Source organism: Ursus arctos, unplaced genomic scaffold, assembly GCF_023065955.2.
Source record: "Ursus arctos isolate Adak ecotype North America unplaced genomic scaffold, UrsArc2.0 scaffold_32, whole genome shotgun sequence".
Lineage (NCBI taxonomy): Eukaryota > Metazoa > Chordata > Mammalia > Carnivora > Ursidae > Ursus > Ursus arctos.
Genome location: NW_026623008.1, coordinates 30965296 through 30981309, shown reverse-complemented (window position 1 = coordinate 30981309; position 16014 = coordinate 30965296). Strand labels below are relative to the sequence as shown.

The 16014-nt window shown below is 41.5% G+C and overlaps 1 long non-coding RNA gene across 1 annotated transcript; it reads left to right on the top strand.

The window, feature by feature from the left end:
- Positions 1 to 10091: 10091 nt before the first annotated feature.
- Positions 10092 to 15617, top strand: LOC130542307 (uncharacterized). Its single transcript, XR_008956775.1, has 2 exons — positions 10092 to 10185; positions 12335 to 15617. It is a non-coding gene; the product is annotated as an uncharacterized LOC130542307 (long non-coding RNA).
- Positions 15618 to 16014: the final 397 nt, after the last annotated feature.

Genomic DNA, 16014 nt, shown 5'->3' with positions numbered 1-16014 from the left:
CTGCTTGTGTTCCCTCTCTCGCTGGCTGTCTCTATCTCTGTCAAATAAATAAAAAAAATCTTAAAAAAAAAAAGAAAAAACTAATCTCATAAACTTATAATGAGACTATGTATATAAAGATATGTGTGCATAATAAAAGCTTAGATATCTTTGACGCAAACATTTGTAATATAAATAACCTTTTCAGCAAACGTGTGCACAGGGATATTTTGAAACTCACAACACTTGTCAAGGGGAAATTAATTTCCACTTGAAATAAGGTAATGTGAATGTCAAAAATGCCCTTTGGAAATTTAATCACAAAACAAAAGATCATGCCTAAGGAGTAAATTTACATACAAAAAAATAATCTATCACATGGCCTAAATGTTGCTTTATTGCAACCCAGTTTAGTAAGTAATCTAGCTGTGTGATCTTGGGTGAGTCATTTAGTTTCAGTGTGCGCATATAAATAACTGACTTGTGAGGGTACAGTGAGGCATGTATTCAACAATCATAAAAATAACAAAGCAAGTCCATGATACCTTATTTTAAAAATTGTAAGATATCTTTATATCCCTACATCTATATGTATAGACAGGAGTTATTTACATAACTAATGATGGCTATACTTTCCTATTTCCATGTTAAACACAAGTATACATGTACTTATAAAAAATTTAATTTTTAGATTTGATTATATTTTATAATATTATGAAATATTCTTCATATCAAAGGAAGAAAAGTCCTATAGGATCTTCTCTTCCAAGAGTAATAACAAGAGGCAGATTTGTTCAAAATTTTAAAATGACAGTTGAAAAATGTTGAAAAGCTATCAGAGAATTTTTACCATAAACAAAACAAATTAAAATGCATGGCTAGAACTTTGGGATGTTTTTGTAAAACCTTATAAACTTTTATGTTTGGAAATCAAACTGGCAACATCGAATGATTGCTTCTTTTTTAGCCTTCCAGAAATCCAGGGTTTGGATGACTAAGAGACACAGTAAGAATATGTTTGCACATGTACATATTTACCTTTAGACACAGACCAAGCAAACAAATATGAAAAGCCGAATGAAATAGCCGTTTGTCAAATTTGTTATACTGTGAAATAGGAGATAGTCTCATTATAAGAGCAGAAGATTTTTACTTTATTTCAATTTCCCAAACTATTCTTTGTAGAACTCATCGTAGCAGCATTCTTGTGGAAAGCGAAATGAGCATGTTGTTCATATCGGTAGAGGGGGAATCACAAAAGAATTCTGGACTTACTCCAGTTTCAGAGACCACAGAGAGAAAATTAAAATTAAACTTTAAAGGTGAAACACTCAAGACTAAAGTAATAAAACATACGATTTTAAAAATTGAAATAGGGGCGCCTGGGTGGCACAGCGGTTAAGCGTCTGCCTGCGGCTCAGGGCGTGATCCCTGAGTTCTGGGATCGAGCCCCACATCAGGCTCCTCCGCTATGAGCCTTCTTCTTCCTCTCCCACTCCTCCTGCTTGTGTTCCCTCTCTCGCTGACTGTCTCTATCTCTTTCAAATAAATAAATAAAATCTTAAAAAAAATAAAAATAAAAAAATAAAATAAAAATTGAAATAATTCTGAATTTTATAGGCATATGAATATCACTGACTTGAATCTAGTTTCATGGTGTGATGAATAAAGCAGCACTGTCAATGAGATTAAGTCAAGCTGCCCCTAAAAATAACACTGATTGAGCAGTTATTTCATGATTCATCTTTTAGTTTCATCTTCTTAAAAAATTTGTTATTAACAAGCTAAGTGCTCATTAATAATAAATAAATGAATAATAATGAATGAATAAATGAAGGAATGTATAGCTCAAATATAATCTTCTCTAAAAATCTTGGTGACTCTTTCCTAAGAGATTTCCAGAATCATGCACTTCTTGATTTATTCACACTTTCAGTATGGCTTTTCTAACTTTGCTTTAGTAGTATGATCATGTGTTTTATTTCTCTGTGACTTTCTGGTGTGCAAAGAGCACATTTTCTGTTTGCCTTTTCATTCGCAACACAAAGTGTGGCATTTTGCATATTAAAGATGATTAGGGAATGTTTGACAAAAGAATTAAGGAATGAAGCAATAGGCTTCCTAAGCATAGTCTCACTCCGTTGACAGTATCAATTAGATCATTACAAACTCAAGCCTTGTATTTCATCCCTTCACGAATGTTGGTAGAGTGCTTAATATAAAGTAAATGCATCCATAGCTACCGATCAGCTTTCCATTGAAGATAACATCCGTGAACGTAAATAAGGGAGAGGAGGGGAGAAATCCCCAATGGCACACAAAGCCCGAGGCTAAAGCTCTGGGGCAGGAGATACGAAGTTACTATGGGCTCCATAAAAAACTAGTTAGGGTGCTGTTGACTGCTTAACCTTTCTGGTTATCGGTTCCTTCATTTGTATGATGAAAGGATCACCTTAATGATAAAAATTCCCTGTAGGTCTAACGTTTTATTTTTGTGATCGATAGCTGTACTGTTCAGGGACAAGCTCTGTAGGCTCCTCATCACATTGCTTGAAGTACAGGCATCAAATCATTCTAATGCGTATCAACAGGGGGAAACCAGACTTCTAAAATGATTCTATGTGCGAAAAGCAGCACAAACAGAGGCAATGAGAGGTCAAGTCCTGGTGGTGGTGTGTGGTGGGGAGAGAAAGCTTCAAGAGAAGTGTTACCAAAAAAATATGGACACTAAACCTAGGCTTTTCAGGGTGAATTTTGCAGGGACACAGCAGGGGACGTAATGGGAATAGTCATTCCAAATGTCAAAAACAACATGTGCAAAGAATAAAGGTTTGAAGCAGTGGGAACATAAAGGAAATTGAAAGTAGTTGGTTTTGTTGGAGAATTAATCTGTGTGATGGAGACTGGAGTCATAGGCAATAGTCAGGCCTAAAGGATCTTGGATTCCATGTCTAATGGTGTAGACATTCTTATTTGTGCGGTGATGGACCATTTGGAGGCGTTTTAACAACAGAGCGACATGACCGATCATTGTTTGCAAAGCTCATGACGGCTGCTGTGTAAAGACTAACTCAAGGAAATAAAAGGAAAAGCAGTGGGTCTCTAAGAGGGAAGTGAGGTGAAACTGCAGGGGAGATGGTGAAGGGGTAAACTGGAACAGGAGCAGTGACCTGGAAAGGGGCGCAGGACGAGAGAGATTTGTGAGGAAGAATCAGCAAATAAGATTTGTTAATAAACTAGATTTGGAATCAGGGAAGAATTACAGGGCAGAGTAGGAGATTCTTTTAGGTCGGGCAACTGAGGGGAGATGATGTCATTAAATGAGATGGGCAACGTAGAAGCATAAACATGCTGGTGGAAGAAAGATGGCGAATTTGGTTTTAAATATGTTAAATCTGAAGTGCCTTTGGAACATTCAGGAAGGAATAGCCTTTTGCAATTAGTCCAACAGTCCTGCCTTGAAAGTCTAACATCATGCTCTCACCCCTTCCTCATTTCCTACCTTTCTCTGCTTTCCTGCTCTAGCCAACACTACCATCTTTAGATTCCTTGAACATGCAACAGTTTTCTGCCCAGAGCTTTTGCATTTATTATTTACTCTACTTAAAATAATTTCTGAGGGGCACCTGGGTGGCTCAGTCGGTTAAGTATCTGCCTTCAGCTCAGGTCATGAATTTGAGGTCCTGGGATCAAGCCCCACGTCAGGCTTCCTGCTCAGCGGGGAGCATGCTTCTTTTCCTCTGTTTCTCCACCCTGCTGCTCATGCTTGCTCTCTCTCAAATAAATAACAAATTATTTAAAAAAATAATTTCTAAGGTGCCTGGGTGGCTCAGTCTGTTGAGTGTCTGACTCTAGATTTCAGCTCCGGTCATGATCTCAGGATCCTGGGATCCAGTCCCACATAGGGCTCCCAGCTGAGCAGAGAGTCAGCTTGAGATTCTTTCTCTCACTCTGCCTCAGCCCCTCTTCCCCACTCACATGTGTGCTCACTCTCTCTCTCTCTCTAAAATTATTTCTCCTAAAATATTTATAGCAATGGTTTCTGTTTATTATTATGTCTCAGAATATTTTCTTCTTAGAATCACCTTCTAGTACTATCTCAGGTTGCTCATTACCCCAGTCATCTTTATCAATTCCTATTTTATTTCCTGCATTGCTTATATGACTATCTAAAATAGTCTTGGTTATTTATGTATTTACTTGCTAATTGGTTGTTGCCCTCTCCCCACCTGACAAAAAAGCTCTGTGGGAACATGGATTGTTATTTGCTGTTTCTACACCCACATCTAGAACAGAGCCTCATATGTACTAAATGCCCTGCCAAAATTTATTCAATGAATGACTGAACCTATGGCCATGGAATTATGGAGAAAGGATGGGCTGATACTCAGTGGGGGGCACAAGAAGATTTACTGGGGAGTTTCAATTGTCCAAGCCCCTTCTACAGCTCTGGGAGAGCTGCTAGCAATGGGTTCACACAATCAGATTTTGTGTGTGTGTGAAATTCACAAAATAAGATATTTTAACCATGGTAAAAGTACTATCTTTTTTTAACTCTGACCTTTTCTACTCTACCCTCCTCATGTCAGGTGATGTTGAAAAAGGCATATTTGAAATCTGGCTTGAAAAGTTAAGTTGGGATACATTTAGTTTGGTTTTTAAAGGATTATATTATATAGTTCACAAAATAAAAAAACATAAATGCAGAATTACATACAGACAGGGATATTTACTTAGAATGAGAAAAGAAATAATAAATTACAAATTTTAAAAAACTAATACCTTAAACATCACAAAGTCCAGAGAAATAACGTATTTTTATGCTATTTATTTCTGACGTACTTCTGTAACACTTCTTTTCTGATATTTTTGGCTGGGTACTCTTTGACCTCCTCTTCAAATTCCAGTGCTTTGGTGATATAATTTTCTTTCTTTCTTCTTTCTTTCTTTCTTTCTTTCTTTCTTTCTTTCTTTCTTTCTTTCTTTCTTTCTTTCATCCTTCCTTCCCTCCTTCCTTCCTTCCCTCCTTCCCTCCTCCCTCCCTCCTTCCCTTCCCTTTTTCCTTCCTTTCCCTTTCCCTTGCCCCTTCCCCTTCCCTTTCCTTCCTTCTTTCCTTCCTCCTTCCCTCCCTCCCTCCCTTCTAGACTCCAGCCCAGCTAGAGCACAACACGAGCCTTGAACTCATGACCCTGAGATCAATATCTGAGCTGAGATCAAAAATCAGACACTTAACCAACTAAGCCACCTTGGTGCCTCAGTATAATTTTCTATACACATAATAAAAAGAAAATTCTACTTTTCCACTAGCATGGTTGATTTTTTTAAAACATTGGTTGTTTAAAAAAATATTTTTAGCATTATAACTTGTTAATGCAATATCATATAACTTTAAGGATTGTTTTCAAATTTGGGAAAAATCTCAAGTTTCCTTCACACAAGTTGTTACTTTCATACTCACTGACTTCACAGGTTTGTACCCTACAAACACAGGAATTCTGATAAATTCTATTTTGTGTAATTGCCACTAAAAAATAGTGTGCTTATCTTTGCATATACCCAAAAAGAAAGAACTTCTATTAGTTGAGAACCAAATTCTCTAATTGCATGTTATTCATTGAACATTAGAAGAATTTTCAGTTATGTACATTTCAAAATTTATTTCTCCTCCATTCTTCATATGCTTCTGGTACTGAGTCACTCGGGGTACATTCACATTTCGATGAAATCTTTGGCCCCGCTGCTCTGTCACGCCATTAGATGAGTCAGTATTTGGGGTTGCCTAGGTGACCTACTAATAACTTGACTATATACCTACACAGCTATACGGACGTAGTTGATATATATACAAGATGGCCTAAGGGAAAGAGGAGATGGACAAGACAGGAATTCTCACATGAATTGTTTAGTAAAGAAGTCAGTAAAAGATTTAGGAAATAAATGGGCAGAGAGGAAGAATTATAACAGGTAAAGGCAAATATCATGGAAGAAAGGCAAGGAAAAATTTCATGTCTATAAATATGTTTAAACAATGTTTATACAGTACTAAACCACTAATCATTATGAACTGATATTTTAAAGAAATAAAAATTAAGATAATATAAAATACTGGATTTTAGAATGGAAAGTTTTCATATAAAATTGGAACGAATATACTTGTATTACTTTCCTAAGGCTGTTGTAACAGATTACTGCAAACTGAGTCGGTTAGCCAACAGAAATTGTCTCATATTTCTGGAGGCTAGAAGTCAAGATAAAGATGTTGGCAGGTTTGGTTCCTTCTGAATGTCATGAGGGAAAGAATTGATCCAGGCCTTTCTTTTTGGCTTATAGACAGTTGTTTTCTCCCTAGGTCTTAATTTTTTCTTCTTCCTACGCATGTTTGTTTCTAGGTCTGAATTTTCCCTTTTTAAAAGGACATCATCGTACTGGATTAGGGCAGCCCTAACGATCTCATTTTAACTTGATTGCCTCTGTAAAGACCCCATCTGCAAATAAGGCTATATTCTGAGACATCAGGGGTTAGGACGAGAACATATCTTTTGGAGAGGACACAATTCAACCTGTAACACATTAAATTTAAAATTATATTTAGTGTTACTAAGTAATGAGTGAAACAATATGATGGTAAGCAAATGTCATGATTAAAAAATTGAGCTACCCTATGACCCAGCCATTGCACTACTGGGTCTTTACCCCAAGATACAGACATAGTGAAGAGAAGGGCCATATGCACCCCAATGTTCATAGCAGCATTATCCACAATAGCTAAATCACGGAAGGAACAAAGATGCCCTTCAAGAGATGACTTGATTAAGAAGCTGTGGTCCATATATACAATGGAATATTACTCAGCTATCAGAAAGAACGAGTTCTCAACATTTGCTGCAACATGGACGGCACTGGAGGAGATAATGCTAAGTGAAATAATTCAAGCAGAGAAAGACAATTATCATATGACTTCTCTTATCTATGGAACATTAAGAACTAGGAAGATGGGTAGGGGAAGAAAGGGATAAAGAAAGGGGGGTAATCAGAAGGGGGAGTGAAGCATGGGAGACTATGGACTCAGAGAAACAAACTGAGGGCTTCAGAGGGGAGGGGGGTGGGGGAATGGGATAGACTGGTGATGGGTAGTAAGGAGGGCACATATTGCATGGTGCACTGGGTGTTATACTCAACTAATGAATCATCGAACCTCGCATCAGAAACCAGGGATGTACTGTATGGTGACTAACATAATGTAATAAAAAACCATTAAAAAAATAAAAATAAAAAAATAAAGTCCTGTAGAAGGAAGCACTCTGTCAAAACAATCAGCCTTTGAAAATTATAGGAACATTATAGCTAGAAAACTGACAGCTATGAAGTTTCTAAGTGAACTTCTAAACTCTAAACCACTTTCCCTTGGTTCCGTGAAAGAAAACATTTTATTTCAAAAATTTACTTGACGCTTATTCTGTTGTTGTTGTTACTGTTGATGACCGCTCTTCAGTTCCACCTGAAAAAGTATATTTCTCATTTTGTTAAACCTAGCACATTAGGCATCGGCACCCACTGCCACCACTGCCTTCAAAGCTTCCACTTCAAGCTTCAGTCTCCTTACCAGCCTGCAAGTCTCTATTTCTTCATTCAGCCTAAACTAATTGTGCCCACAACTCTGTCTCTCATTTTCTGCTTCCCTCCTGGAATTCAGCTACCTCATCCTCAACTTCCTGGAAGCTAATCAGAAATAAAGTGGAAAAGAGAACTATAGTAAAAATGAGGGTCCTCTTGGAGATGATCACAGAGCAACTCAGGAATCGTTGCCTGGGTGCTCTTGCTACTACTGTAAAATCTACTTCACAAACAACAACAAAACCAAATATGCACGCACACAAAAGAAAGGAAGTCACGGGATCCAGAGAGCCCAGGATCTAAGACCAGGAATGGCTATAGTAACCCACAGGACTGTGGGCCTGAAAGCAGCTAACCCAGACTGGAGCAGTCAAGACTGAAGGAGCAGTACTCTCAAGATGAAATGATAAAGTTCCTGCTGTGCGTGAAGGTCCAGAGAAGAAATTTACACAGCTGGGAAGTATGGAGATAGAGGAGGAGGTAGAAAAATAAGCATTTTAAAAGAAAAAGAAGCATTTGAGCAAAAGAGCAATTAATGACATCAAGAAAAACAAAACTTTATGCAAGAAATTGTAGCAAACTCTGCAGCTACAGATACTATTTACAAGGTCATAATAATATAAATGTGAACACGGATCTAACAAAATCATATTACTGAACTGGGAGGCTCCCAGGTCCTATATATATAGGCTTTCCATGAAAAAGTCATTCCAACCCCTCAGGAACGCTGGTCCCATTAAAACCACGGGAAAGCACGTGTGTCTCGGCACATACCAGTTTGCTTCTCTTAAAGGCGGTTTCCGATGCTCGTGCAGGTGGAGCAGCGAGAAGGGACGCTATTCACGTGCTCAGTAACCTCAGCAAGCGGCCCTACTGGTTCCACTTGGAGTAGCTGAAGAGTCCGAAGGCAGTTCACCTCGAGGCTGGCTGGTGGAAGCGATCTTATGCTGGAAGAGAGCACATCCCGCATGTGGAGTGTGTGTCACAGACCCTACTTCATGTTACTCAGTGGGACCCCGAGGGTGAAGCTGATATCTTGATATTTGGTCGGCCTTATTACCAGAAAGATGTAGCCAAGATGATCATGAATTTAGCCGACTATCACCACCAACTCTGGGCACAAAGCTCAGAGGAGGTCCCTGCCCAGGACGCATCCACATTTCTGCAAAATCTGATCAAGGTGAAATTAATTCAAAGAGTGAATTTTACTGTATATAAAGTAAAAAGAAATACATTTAAAATAGAATATATTAAAGATGATTCCACTTATATAAGTTTTAAAACAGGTAAATCTATTTTTTAGTGGATGAATAAAAAGTATAAAGCAAAGAAGTTTACACGAGAAGTTAGGGGGAGAATTAGGGGTGATAAAAACAAAGGGACTTCCAGAGTTCTTGCGATGCCCTACTTGTCTTTGGTAGTGGCTATTGGATGTTTGCTGTATATTTATTATACTTTACATATATGTTTTGTGCATTTTATGCTGCATATTGTATTTTATAGGAAAGTTGTAAAATAATTTTTAAAATAAAACCATGGGGAACCCAATTGAATCAATTCTTTTCCAAGTATCATGCTATGTAAAATTTTGCTTCTCTGATTTATATTGTCTCATTATACAATTAGAACACTATAATTTATTTAGCTTCCTTTCTTGCTTTCGATTCTGGGATGCTCAAAGATGTTTATTCTGAAATTGAAGTTTTATTTACTGATCTGTTGTTTCTCACAATATTATGTTTCTTATGTATGATGAGTGTGCTGGTGTGTCATATATTTTATTAAGCCTTTTTGTACTTTATTTGGGTGTGTATTTATACCTACTATATCTTCTGACAGACATCTGACAGCATTCTTTTTTTAAGACATCCGTTTTTTTAGAGCAGTTTCAGGTTTACAACAAAATTGAGAGGAAGGCACAGAGATTTTCCCATATATCCCCTGCTTGAGTGCACACACACACACACACACACACACACACTCCTCCATTGCCTCCCCATTACTGACCACTCACCAGAATGGTACATTGTTACCAAGGATGAGTGGACATTGACATCATCATAAGCACCCAAAGTCCACAGTTTACCTTAAAGTTCACTCTTGGAGTACATTCCATGGTTTTGGACAAATATATAATGATCCAGCCATCCTTATAATAGCATACAGGGTATTCTCACTGCCCTAAAAATCCTGTGTCCTCTGTTAATCTTTCCTCCACCTCCACCCCTGGCAAGCGTTATTTTTTTTTCCCTGGGTCTCCTTAATACAGTTGGAAAAAGTAGACTCTCCAGGGCTGCCAATCACAGTGCCTTAGTAACAAACAAGGAAGCAGCACAGCTGCCTGCAGGCCTCCCTAGCACCAAGAGCACATGCACGAGGGTTGCAAGCTAACTGGCTGCAGGTGCACGCTCCCCAACGGCTTCCGGGCAGGAGCCAATAAGGCGCATGCTCAGGCACAGACTTCCCCGCCCCCCGCCTGGCGCCTGGCTCTGGAGTCCGCTTTGGCGTGGGGAATGGCCTCCAGTCCTGCAGCGCTGAGCCGGGCTCCTGAGCCCCAAGTAAATCTCCAGGGAGAGACTCGGTCAGCCCAAGGTAGGGAGGCATGGCCAGCCACATCAACTCACTGTTTGAATTTTTAATCTTGCTGTTTGAACACTTTTAAGGTTTCCTTCTTGTCCCTGATATTCTCCTGCCGAATGTATCAAACCTAAGCGGTAAAGTTTGAATCTTGGGAAACATGGTGGAAATGCTTCTGGGTGGGTCGTTTTTTCCCTCTTACCCTGTATAAATCTTTTTATTGTCTCCATAGTTTTGCTCTTTCCAGAATGTCATAGTTGGAATCATACAGTTTGTAGCCTTTCCAGACTGGTTTATTCCACTTAGTAATAGCATTTAAGGTTCCTCCATGTTTTTTCATTGTTTGATAGCTCATTTCTTTCTCTTTTTTAAAGTTTTTATTTAAATTTCAGTTAACATAGTGTAATATTAGTTTCAGGTGTAGAATTTAGTGATTCAACACTTATTCAACACCTGGTGCTCATCACATGTCCTCCTTAATCCCCATCACCTATTTTATTTTTAAGGGAAATTCGATTCTTTGTTAGAACTCTTTAGATCAGTGTTTGCAAACATTTACCTGGGGACAGGGACTGAGAACTACCCATACCATTCTTTCCCCAGCTTCTGCCTGAAGAAGCGGGACTTAGATGAATAGAGTAGCAGCAAGGTCTTCCACTTTATCATTGCCTGGCTCCTGCTCCCGGGCCTGAAGTGTTTTATGACCTGGTAACTGGGTCCTGGGTAGCGTTGGTGGACCTCTGGGTCGCCGCCTCCCGGCTGCTGCAGGGTAGCTCCAGGTGGCCGCCTCGTGGGCTGTGCCGCGGGGGAGCTCCGGGTAGCCTCCTGGCGGGCTGCGCAGGGGGGGAGCTTAGGGTAGCCGCCTCGCAGGCTGTGCCGTGGGGGAGCTCCAGGTAGCTTCCTGGCAGGCAGGCTGCGCGGGGGTGGGGGGGGGTGGGGGGGAGCTCCGGGTCGCCCCCTCCCGGGCAGCGCTGAAGGGAGCCTCGCAGGCAGCACCGGGGGGAACTCCGGGTTGCCGCCTCGCGGGCTTCGCTGGGGGGAGCTTACGGTTGCCGCCTTGCGGGCAGCGCTGGGGCAGGGGGAGCTCCGGGTAGCCTCCTGGCGGGTTGCGCCTGGGGGAGCTCCCGGTAGCCTCCTGGCGGGCTGTGGTGGGGGGGGGGAAGGGGGAGAGCTCCGGGTGGCCGCCTCATGGGCTGCGCCAGCGGTAAGCTTCAGGTAGTCTCCTGGCGGGCAGCGCGGGTGGGGGGGGTAGCCCCGGGTGGCCACCTCTCGGGCAGCGCTGAGGGGAGCCTCGTAGGCAGCACCGGGGGGAACTCCGGGTTGCCTCTTCACGGGCTTCGCTGGGGGGAGCTTTGGGTTGCCGCCTCGCAGGCAGCGCCGGGGCGGGGGGAGCTCCGGATAGCCTCCTGGCAGGCTGCGCGGGGGGAGGGGGGAGAGCTCCGGGTGGCCGCCTCGTGGGCAGCGCGGGTGGGGGGGGGTAGCCCCGGGTGGCCGCCTCTCAGGCAGCGCTGGGGGGAGCTCCGGGTGGCCGCCTCACGGGCAGCGCTGAGGGGAGCCTCGTAGGCAGCACCGGGGGGAACTCCGGGTCGCAGCCTTGTGGGCTTCGCTGGGGGGAGCTCCGGGTGGACGCCTTGCGGGCAGCGCGGGGGGGGGGGGGGGCTGGGGGGCTGGGGGGGTGGGGATCCTCGAGGGCAGCGCCGGGGGAGCTCTGGGTCGCAGCCTGGTGGGCAGAGCCGGGGCGGGGGAGCTCCAGGTAGCCTCCTGGCGGGCAGTGCAGGGTGGGAGGGTGTAGCTCCCGGTAGCTTCCTGGCAGGCGGGGGGGGGGGTAGCTCCCAGTGGCCGCCTTGCTGGCAGTGCGGGGGGGGGGGGGGGGCTCCGGGTGGCTGCCTCACAGGCAGCCTTCAGGGGACCGCGGGGGTCGCAGCCTCGCGGGCAGCCTCAGGGGACCGCTGGGTGGATGCGTCCTGGGCAGGGACCTCCTCTGAGCTTTGTGCCCAGAGTTGGTGGTGATAGTCGGCTAAATTCATGATCATCTTGGCTACATCTTTCTGGTAATAAGGCCGACCAAATATCAAGATATCAGCTTCACCCTCGGGGTCCCACTGAGTAACATGAAGTAGGGTCTGTGACACACACTCCACATGCGGGATGTGCTCTCTTCCAGCATAAGATCGCTTCCACCAGCCAGCCTCGAGGTGAACTGCCTTCGGACTCTTCAGCTACTCCAAGTGGAACCAGTAGGGCCGCTTGCTGAGGTTACTGAGCACGTGAATAGCGTCCCTTCTCGCTGCTCCACCTGCACGAGCATCGGAAACCGCCTTTAAGAGAAGCAAACTGGTATGTGCCGAGACACACGTGCTTTCCCGTGGTTTTAATGGGACCAGCGTTCCTGAGGGGTTGGAATGACTTTTTCATGGAAAGCCTATATATATAGGACCTGGGAGCCTCCCAGTTCAGTAATATGATTTTGTTAGATCCGTGTTCACATTTATATTATTATGACCTTGTAAATAGTATCTGTAGCTGCAGAGTTTGCTACAATTTCTTGCATAAAGTTTTGTTTTTCTTGATGTCATTAATTGCTCTTTTGCTCAAATGCAAACGACCCCTTTTGAATCATGAGATGTCCTCTCTGGTAATGTTCCTCATTCTGAAGTCTATTTTGTCTAATATAATGTAGCTACTCCGACTTTCTTTTGTTTAATGTTTGAATAGTATGTATTTTACTTTTTTAATTATTTTTTAGATTTTATTTTACTTTTAGTCTTTTTTTTTTTTCAGTAGACAGCATATTGTTGGGTCTTCCTTTTATTTCTAATTTATAATCCCAGTCTCTTGGTTTCTTTAGATCATTTATATTGAATCCAATTTCTGATATGGTTAGATTAAAATTACCATTTTGCTAATTGCATTCTATTTATTCTATCTAATCAGTTCTTTTTCTGCCCCCTTTTGTGTTAGTTTTTATGAATCCATTTTAACTTCATCATTTCCCTATTATTTATATCTTTTTAAAATATTTTAAATTGTTGTTCTAGGATTAAAAACATTTAATCAAAGTCTAACTTCAAATAATATCACTACCTGATGTGTCGTAAAAGAGATTTACACCAGTATATCCCCAATTCCTCACTCTCATCCTTTGGGTGACTTTTTTTGTCATAAATTCTACTTTTACTTATGCCATCAACAAAACATATTGCTACCATACATATTTCTTTTATTCCGCTCCCACTGCTTTTCATTTCTTTGGTGGATCCATGTGTCGGTCTGGTATCACACTACTTCTGCCTGAAAACATTAAACATTATTCATAGTGCAAGTCTACTTGGCAGTGAATTCCCTCGGTTTTGTTTTTATGAGAAAGTATAGATTTCTCCTTCATTCTTCTTCCTGCTTTATTGAGGTATGAACGACAATAATTATATGTATTTAAGTTGTACAGTGAATTTTTTGAGGTTATACAAGTAATGATGCCTTAATATATATATACATTGTGAGGAAATGAGTACCACCTCAAGTTGATTAACACATTTATCACCTTTCACAATTACACTTTTTGTGTGGTGAGAACACTTAGGATCTATTCTCTTGGCATATTTTAAGTATGCAATACAATACTATTAATTATAGTCACCATGCTACATATTAAAGCCCCAGAACTTATCATCTTACCAACATCTCCCCATTCCACCACCACCCCCATCCTTGGCCACCAGCCCCTGGCAGTTACCATGTTACTGTCTGGTTTGATGAATTCAACTTTTTTAGATTCCACATGTAAGTGAAATCACACAATATTTCTCTTTCTGTGTTTGGCTTATTTCACTCAGCGTAATGTCCTCCAGTTTCATTCATGTTGTCACAAATAGAATTTCCTTTTTCTTATGGCTGAACGGTATTCCATAGTTTTGGCTATTTGGGTCTTTTGTGGTTTCATACAAAGTTCAAGTTTGTTTTATCTACTTCTGTGAAAAATGCCATTGGAATTTTGACAGGGATTGCATTAGATCTATAGATGACTTTTAGTAGTATGGACATTGTAATAATATTAATTCTCCTAATCCAGGAACAAGGTATCTTTCCATTTGCTTGTGTCTTCAAGTTCTTTCATCAATGTCCTACAGTTTTCAGTGTACACATCTTTCACCTCCTTGATTCAATTTATTCCTAAGTACTTTTACTTTTTGATGCTTGGCAGCAGGAGTGTTCCCAGCCTGTGACTGAATTAAAGGGCCATATCAGGATCTACAGTTGGACCAAGCTCAGAGGGCCTGCCTCAGGGACACGGACAGATGTGTCTACCACCTGGTCCCTTGGCATACACAACTAGTGGCTAAAAGGGACCAGAATTGGGTCAGAGGCCACTTCAAGGTCTGAGGTTCTCAGGACTGCTACCTGTGGCACAGGCGAGTGTGACTCTTAGTGGTCCTGGTGGATAGATGGTGTTGGTGGGGAGACCAGGACCAAATATGGTTTAGCCAAGTCCACAGGGAGACTGCAGCTGTTTCTGAATCTGTACCCAGACACTAGATCAGTGAGTCTGCCACCTGGGCATGGTCTGCCTACTCAAAATGGCCCTCATTGATCATGGGTTACACTGGGATTTTCACAATCTCTTAACTAGATCCCAAAGCTCCCACAAAGGCACTTTTGTCCATGGTTGGCTGCCAAATTATTGTTACTGAGGGGGGATACAAGGCCAGCATTACCAAAGCCAAAAAACACACCACAAGAAGCACCTGGGTGGCTCAGTCTGATGAGTGTCCAACTCTTGGTTTTGGCTCAGGCATGATCTCAGGGTCTTGGGATAGAGCTATGTGTTGAGCTCTGCGTTCAGTGTGGAGTCTGTTTGTCCTTCTCCTTTCCCCTGTGTCCCTCCCTCTCCTCTCTTCCTCACTGTCTAAAATAAGTAAAATCTTTAAAAAAAAAAGACACTACACGAAAAGAAAACTGCCAATATCCCTGATGAATATACATGCAAACATTTTCAACAAAATATTAGGAACCAAATTCAACAACAAATTAAAAGGATCATATGTCATGATCAAGTGGGAATCACCCCTAGAATACAAGAAAAGTTCAACATATGTAAATCAATATATGTGAGACACTATATTTAAAAAATGAGGGATAAAAACCATATGATAATCTCAATAGATGTAGAAAAAGCATTTGGCAAAATACAACACCCTTTCATGGTTTAAAAAAAAACTCATAAAATGTGAGTGGAGAAGAAACATACCTCAACATAATAAAAGCCATATATGACAAGCCCACAGCAAACATCATACTCAATGGTAAAAGGTCAAAAGCTTTTCTGCTAAAGTCAGAAGCAAGGTCAGGGTGTCCATGCTTACCATTTCTATTCAACATAGTACTGGAAGTCCTAGCCAGAGCAATCAGTCAAAAAAATAAATAAAAGGGATCAAATCAGAAAAAAAAAAGATAAATTGCTTTTGCAGATGACATATTCAATAAATGTCAATAAATGGTGCTGGGAAAATTGGACAGCTTTATGCAAAAGAATGAAACTTGACCACTCTCTCACACCATACACAAAGATAAACTCCAAATGGATGAAAGACCTCAATGTGAGACAGGAATCCATCAAAATCCTGGAGGAAAACATAAGCAGCAACCTCTACGACATCGGCCAAAGCAACCTTTTTCATGACACATCTCCAAAGGCAAGAGAAACAAAAGATAAAATGAACTTGTGGGACTTCATCAAGATAAAAAGCTTCTGCACAGCCAAGGAAACAGTCAAAAGAACTAAGAGGCAGCCCACGGAATGGGAGAATATATTTGGAAATGATGCTACAGATAAAAGACTGGTATCCA